This window comes from Lissotriton vulgaris, chromosome 8, assembly GCF_964263255.1.
Source record: "Lissotriton vulgaris chromosome 8, aLisVul1.2, whole genome shotgun sequence".
Lineage (NCBI taxonomy): Eukaryota > Metazoa > Chordata > Amphibia > Caudata > Salamandridae > Lissotriton > Lissotriton vulgaris.
Window position 1 is genome coordinate 1,531,545,949 of NC_141696.1, and position 7,350 is coordinate 1,531,553,298.

The 7,350-nt window shown below is 50.3% G+C and overlaps 2 non-coding genes across 2 annotated transcripts; both read right to left on the minus strand.

Annotated features, from left to right (window-relative positions):
- Window positions 1-6,457: 6,457 nt before the first annotated feature.
- Window positions 6,458-6,530, minus strand: TRNAF-GAA (transfer RNA phenylalanine (anticodon GAA)). Its single transcript has one exon. It is a non-coding gene; the product is annotated as a tRNA-Phe (tRNA).
- A 508-nt stretch (window positions 6,531-7,038) lies between these two features.
- Window positions 7,039-7,111, minus strand: TRNAF-GAA (transfer RNA phenylalanine (anticodon GAA)). Its single transcript has one exon. It is a non-coding gene; the product is annotated as a tRNA-Phe (tRNA).
- Between the last annotated feature and the right edge of the window lie 239 nt (window positions 7,112-7,350).

Genomic DNA, 7,350 nt, shown 5'->3' on the forward strand with positions numbered 1-7,350 from the left:
ACATTACATCAAATCATTTTAATCGTAACAACTTACACGATATTCACCATACTTTATTATGATCAACAACAAACTGATACTTTCACAGCCTGTAAACGAAACGGAAAACATACTTATAACATTCACTTTATTGCACGATGACTTGCTGTCCTCAGGGGCTGGTGGGTGGGTCAAAATTGGCTCTTCGTTCTGTCCCGAGCTCACGGGTAGCGAGGAGGTGCAGCTTCGGAGCACAAGAACAAGAGGACGTCTTCTGGTCTTGCGTCTCTCTTTATCCGTCTTCAGGGCGGGCGAGAACCCGCCCCTGCCTGCCCCTAGGGCGGGGCTGGCTACGTCGGTGTCTAGGCCAGCCCACTCTAGGGCGGGAAAAAGCGCGCCCTGGCTACGCCGCTTCGGGCATACCAGCCGAGACGCGCCTCCCGCCCAAAAAATGGCTTCCCGGGGGGATCGAGGCACTCCGCCATACGGTCGGGGGGACCGAGTGGTCGCCCCTTTTCATATGGCTGAGATACCCGCCACCCCCTCTCAACACAATCCCCAAAAGGAGGGAAACCGGAAACAGTTCTTAAAGTTTTTGGATGTGGGAGGGAGTGACCCTCCCGGCCGTATTTATTAAAACAAAAAATTAAAACATTAAACGTTTCATGTTATGTACAATTTCATTATCACATTGCGATGTTTGGCTAACCTTAACATATTCTCTAATACAGAGGTTCTCCTAGCCGAACTAGCATCCTACAAAACATTCTCTAGAAACACTGAAATTGTACATCCTAACGTTTAAGGGCCAACGGCAAGGTCATAACCGGTGTCAAGATCCCTAACCAGACTTACCCCTCCCACTTGGGAGGGGCGACAGCACAGAGGCTTACCTCAAGTGCAACTACTAACAATTTCCCTTGACTTGACGGGGGCACTTAAGACTCGACGCCATTTAAAGGTCGTTCGAAGACTTGTGTGTGGTATCTGGAAGGTATCGTGGACCTCCCCCCACCCCACACAACTTACCGCATCTGCCGTCGCAGATGACACTGGCCCCGGGAAATTCCCCAGGAGGGGGCTGTAACTCCTCCTACAAAGGAAGGGGCCTTGACCGCCTTTCCTTTACTTCCGGCGACCCGCCCTTAGACGGGACCGCCTCCCCATTGAGGGGCCAATGGCCACCTCTCCCGAGCGCTCCCATCCGTGTTGGGTGACGCCCACTCATAGGGATCTACCAATTAGTGCTCACCGATCATGACCTTACCGCCACAGGTCCGGATAGTTGACCGGCTATCCGGACCCCCCACAAAACTCCTACCTAAAGGTCATGTTTTAACGACTTTAACCAAGCTAAGAAGTCTCCTATGAGTAACTCATTCCCCACCCTTGACAAATGCACACCATCCCCCAGATACATACTGTCATCATTAATACAACTATGCGAGATCGAATGCAATGTCTTGGCACGGAACAACCTACTCACTTTGTTATTCAATTTCCTAACAGAATGATTCAAAGCAGGGATCGAGATAGCCCCCCGCCACACTTTTCGTGGGATCATATGAGACCACGCAATTATGCACCCCGGAACTCTCCTCGCTAACCAACTTACCGTGGAAAGCATAGCCTCCAGGAGAAGTCGTCTACCGGTGGTGACCAAATCATTGCCCCCCAAATGCACTATGACTATGGACGGCGGTGACCTTATCCGCTCTAACAGACCCTCAAAGAATGCCTGAAACTGGTCAATACAGAGACCGCCCCTTCCGTAGAAGGACACTCTGTACCCGTATTCCCCAGGTACGTGAATCATGTCACCTGCTTTGAATACGTCTGCGGCCCGTCTCACGTATGAGTGGCCCACGACCCACACCTCCTTCCTCACAGCCGGTGACGTGTGACCGCTGGCCTGGTGTCGGGTCGACTGCACAGTCCGCCCTGCCGCGTAGGCTTGCGCAACTGAAAACAAACAAAAGAGAAGAAGCGTGAGTACATGATTACCGCTTCACAACATGTGCAATCGCACGTACCTCTTATAACAATTGGAGGACCAGCGCCCCACACGTTTCACTTGTTCTACATTAAGACCCCTGGCTGTAGCTTCAGTGGCAGCCCCTATTCGAAAGGAATGGGTCCCAAATTCGCCCGGGTCCAAGCCCGCTGCGGCAATGGCCATTGCAAGCACCCGCTGAAACTGAAACCTCGTCAGCGGGGTGGCGTCTGCATGCCTCAACAATGTCCCCCCCCATGATGCCACCCTTCGTGCTAGGTAATCTTCTAAGCACTGTACCGGACACATGGATGACCCGGGGATCCTGCGAATGATCGTGCAGTCCCCCCTCCCATCTTGGTCGGTCTTGGACCTGAGAAAGGAGACAATCATCGCATCGCCCCTGATCTGAACATGTTCCCTGCACAAGCCCCCTGCCACATCCTGTTTGTTCCTTGCAACCAGCTCACTAACTCTCATAGCCCCGTGAAATGCTAGCGTAAATGCAGTCCGGAACAAACAGGTCTCGAAAGGAGACGAGCATGTGTTAGGGAGTGAGGCCAGTAACTGGGACAACCTATCCAGACCTATCGGTCGTCTCACGTCAACTCTGCGACCCTCTAGGCGTTGCCACCCACGCAGCGCCCTTTGTACTGTAAAAGACGCTGTCGGGTCCTGGATGCCATGGGCCCTGGCAACAAAGGAAATGGCGGCACGATGCCTTTGGGCCGTAGCCACCGATTTCCCAGCCCTACGTAAGGACATCAGAAAAAGTACTACCCACTCTTCCTGACCCCAAAGTCCCCCTCTCTCTGCTCCCAAAAAGGCTAAATAGGCCTGAAACGCCCCTTCATATGCCTTCCTTGTCCTGGGTGCTAGACTCTCTCCCACGAGGTGACGAAGTTCGGGGCACCGAGAGACCAGAGAGCTTCGGGGAAGGGTGCCGGCTCTGGGTCCGCTGAAGGAAGGAAACCCGAGAAAGCCTGCATGTAAAAACGAGACAGTGCATCAGCAGCCTGATTCATCACCCCTGGGACATGTTGTGCTCTGAATATCACGTTCAGTTGCATACACAGTAAGACAATTTCTTTGAGCAGCCTCAAAATCAATTTACAACGGGCTGCCTGACTATTGATGCATTCTACCACGGTCATATTGTCGGACCAGAACACGACAGAATGATCTCTGAACCCTTCTGGCCAGGTTCTCAGGGCCACCAGAATGGGAAATAGTTCAAGGAAAGCAATATTACTCGTCAGCCCCTTCTCGTGCCACCATAGGGGCCACCTTTGTGCAGACCATTTTGTGCCGAAGATGGCGCCAAAGCCTATGCTTCCTGCTGAATCCGTCCATAGCCCGAGCTCTTCGGAGGACACGGCTGGCTTGTTCCAGACGACTCGGCCATTGAAGTCCGCCAGAAATGCTAACCAAATCCGCATGTCCTGGCGGACCTCAGCCGATAACCTCGTGCGATGATGACCCTCCTTTAGGCCGACCATCGATTGGGCAATTGAGCGGGAAAAGGGGCGAGCCATTGGGATCACCCTCAAGGCAAAGTTCAACTTTCCCACTAATTGTTGCAACTGATGCAGTGTAACCTTAGATGCCTGTAAACATACTTGGAGGGCTGTCCTGAATTTCAACACTTTGCTAGCTGGTAAACGGAAACACCCCTCCCTTGAGTCCAACTCGATCCCCAAAAACTCGAGGCAAGTCGTGGGACCCATAGTTTTACCCGGTGCCAATGGCACGCCAAAATGACCCATCAACACACAGAATTCAGCTAAGGCCTGGGCACATTCGGGATTTCCGGCGGGGCCAAGGAACAAAAAGTCGTCAAGGTAGTGCATTACATTGCGGAAACCCGTTTTCTTAGTAAACACCCATTGCAGGAAAGTACTGAATTGCTCAAAATAAGCACATGATATAGAGCATCCCATTGGCATACACCTATCCATGTAAAATGACCCCTGGAACCCGAATCCCAGAAGACGCTGATCGTCTGGGTGTACCGGGAGCAACCGGAACGCTGACTCGATATCTGATTTCGCCATCAACGTCCCGGGCCCCAGGCGATTCAAGATGGCTACTGCCTCATCAAACGATGCGTATCGCACCGAACAAACTTCTGGATCAATTGCGTCGTTCACCGAAAGACCATGTGGAGCAGACAGATTATGGATCAAACGAAACTCACCTGGGTCCTTCTTGGGGACCACCCCTAACGGAGAACAAACAAAATCCGGTACCGGGGGTACACAAAACGGGCCGGCGACCCGTCCCCGGCTAACCTCTTTCTGAATTTTCTCTTGCACTACAGATGTATGTTGTAAAACGGAAAGTTGATTTTTGCAAATCCCTACACCCTGAAAGTCCCCCACCGGGATGCGGAAACCATGTGTAAAACCGTTCCGCAGCACCCCGGCAGAAGTACGATCCGGGTATTCATTGAGCCAGGGAATCATTGCCAAGGTATCAATCGGGGTTGGTAAAGGCGCCCCTCGGACTAGTTTAGACCTGTTTGGCGCCTCCCTTACCCCCATTCTCACCCGTTCTGGCTCTGCACGATGACTCAGGATGGGACGACCCACACGTACTACACTCGTGCTTGAATTTACACGATCCCGGAGGCCTGGTACATTTCCCTTTGTTGAAATTAAAGCAGAAACCCTTTCTCCCTGTATTGCCTGCGGGCCTCGACTGATCGTCGGTGCTCGTACTTGGTCGAAAGGGCGTCCCCACATTTTGGCGGGAGTAATCAACAACATTGCTCCCAACCAATGGCATTTTTAACATTCCCGATTCTTTCATTTTATCCCATGTTACAGAATCGTAACAATCCCAGGTCAAACTCTTGTTATGTTCCTTTTCTTTCCTGAACAAATTGTCATAACAAAACCAATGGTTACCTTGATACGCTGTCGAGTAACCCATAATTCGTGATTGATAAATGGGAAACTCCGGAAGCAACTCGGGCCTACGTTCCCCCAAAATCGATGTAAAAATACCCCACGCATTGCCCCAGTTGCCAATATTCTCATTTACCTTAAAGGCGGCCATTTTTGCGCGCCAAACACTCGGATGCATTAGGTCCTTCTGACTTCTAACATGCTCCACCTCATAATGATCAACAAGCAAGGAGAAAATATTCACGTACTCCCCAGCCCAGATCTTTTCCTTTATAGCTAAAGGTACATGTTGTCCCAATCTCTCTCTACGAGAGGGTGCTGACTCGTCCCTTGCAATCGGCAATGGCCGCTTACCTGCACCGGACGCAGCTTCTGCCGCTTGCGGCTTGTCTATTCCCGCCAACGGCGCAGTCACTTTAGCTGCATCTCTCTTCTCACGAAGCCCTTTTATCAGCGCCTGTGCCTCGGCAGCCGTGGCGCCATCACAACTATCCCCCAACCAAGCTGCTAGCTGTGCTGCCAGCTCGGGGGGCATGTCTTCCTTGGATGTCGGGGTGACGACAACGGGGATTGGATTCCCCTCCATCGGTACTGGTGTCGGCGCCTCGAGCGGGGCAGAGGGAACCGGGACATCTCCACCGGCTGGAACCCTTCTCGGCCTCTTAGGTCTCCCTCCAGCCGGCGCAGAGCCCGAACCCTCCTCCCCGTCTCGCTCCGCCAACCGTTTCTTTATGTCGGACACCTCTTTGCAAAGGGCCCGCACCATCTGTTCGGTCGTCATTCTCTTTGCGCCTTTCTTGGGCATCTCTCCGACGAGGTATCTAGAAGACAAAGAAAAAGATCAAAAACGCTCAAAATTGGCTCTTCGTTCTGTCCCGAGCTCACGGGTAGCGAGGAGGTGCAGCTTCGGAGCACAAGAACAAGAGGACGTCTTCTGGTCTTGCGTCTCTCTTTATCCGTCTTCAGGGCGGGCGAGAACCCGCCCCTGCCTGCCCCTAGGGCGGGGCTGGCTACGTCGGTGTCTAGGCCAGCCCACTCTAGGGCGGGAAAAAGCGCGCCCTGGCTACGCCGCTTCGGGCATACCAGCCGAGACGCGCCTCCCGCCCAAAAAATGGCTTCCCGGGGGGATCGAGGCACTCCGCCATACGGTCGGGGGGACCGAGTGGTCGCCCCTTTTCATTCCCCAGTTAACTGGTGCAATGGGTAAATAGCATTTTTGGGATCCAGGTTAGGTAGTTGTTTTTTTAACTCTGAATGGACTAGCACTATATTACCTAGATATATTTGGCATGAGTAGGTAAGCAATGTCATCTGACTACTGACATCTGTGTTCAAGGGGAAGTGGAATGTGATGCAGACAAGAGTTTACTTTACAAAAAAGGACGAAATGGGAAATATTTATTGTCAAACCTGAAGGTAAGAGAGGTGGAAGCAAGTTTAGAAGGAGGACATAAAGCAAAGTCTATGTTAAATTGATTGTGTTGTAGATCAGTTGGAAAAAATTTGATGAATAGAGAAAAAGTACTACAGCTGATTCCAAGACATATTTTGTTAGAAGCAAGGAACCTCTCAACTGTGCCGAAACCCGGGATTGAACCAGGGACCTTTAGATCTTCAGTCTAACGCTCTCCCAACTGAGCTATTTCGGCCTTCTGATAGCTGGGGTCTTCATATTTTAATTTGAACCATTTAACAAAATAGATGCAGGACCTGGATTTTTAACCTCATATGGTAGAGATATGTTTTAAGGAGTCCTGTATCATTCCCCAGTTAACTGGTGCAATGGGTAAATAGCATTTTTGGGATCCAGGTTAGGTAGTTGTTTTTTTAACTCTGAATGGACTAGCACTATATTACCCAGATATATTTGGCATGAGTAGGTAAGCAATGTCATCTGACTACTGACATCTGTGTTCAAGGGGAAGTGGAATGTGATGCAGACAAGAGTTTACTTTACAAAAAAGGACGAAATGGAAAACATTCATAGTCAAACCTGAAGGCAAGATAGGTGGAAGAAAGTTTAAAAGGAGGACAGAAAGCAAAGTCTATGTTGAATTGATCATTTTGTAGATCAGTTGATAAAAATGTTGATAGAGAAAAAAGTACTACAGCTGATTCCAAGACCTATTTTGTTAGAAGCAAGGAACCTCTCAACTGTGCCGAAACCCGGGATTGAACCAGGGACCTTTAGATCTTCAGTCTAACGCTCTCCCAACTGAGCTATTTCGGCCTTCTGATAGCTGGGGTCTTCATACTTTAATTTGAACCATTTAACAAAATAGATGCAGGACCTGGATTTTTAACCTCATATGGTAGAGATATGTTTTAAGGAGTCCTGTATCATTCCCAATTAACTGGTGCAATGGGTAAATAGCATTTTTGGGATCCAGGTTAGGTAGTTGTTTTTTTAACTCTGAATGGACTAGCACTATATTACCTAGATATATTTGGCATGAGTAGTTAAGCAAT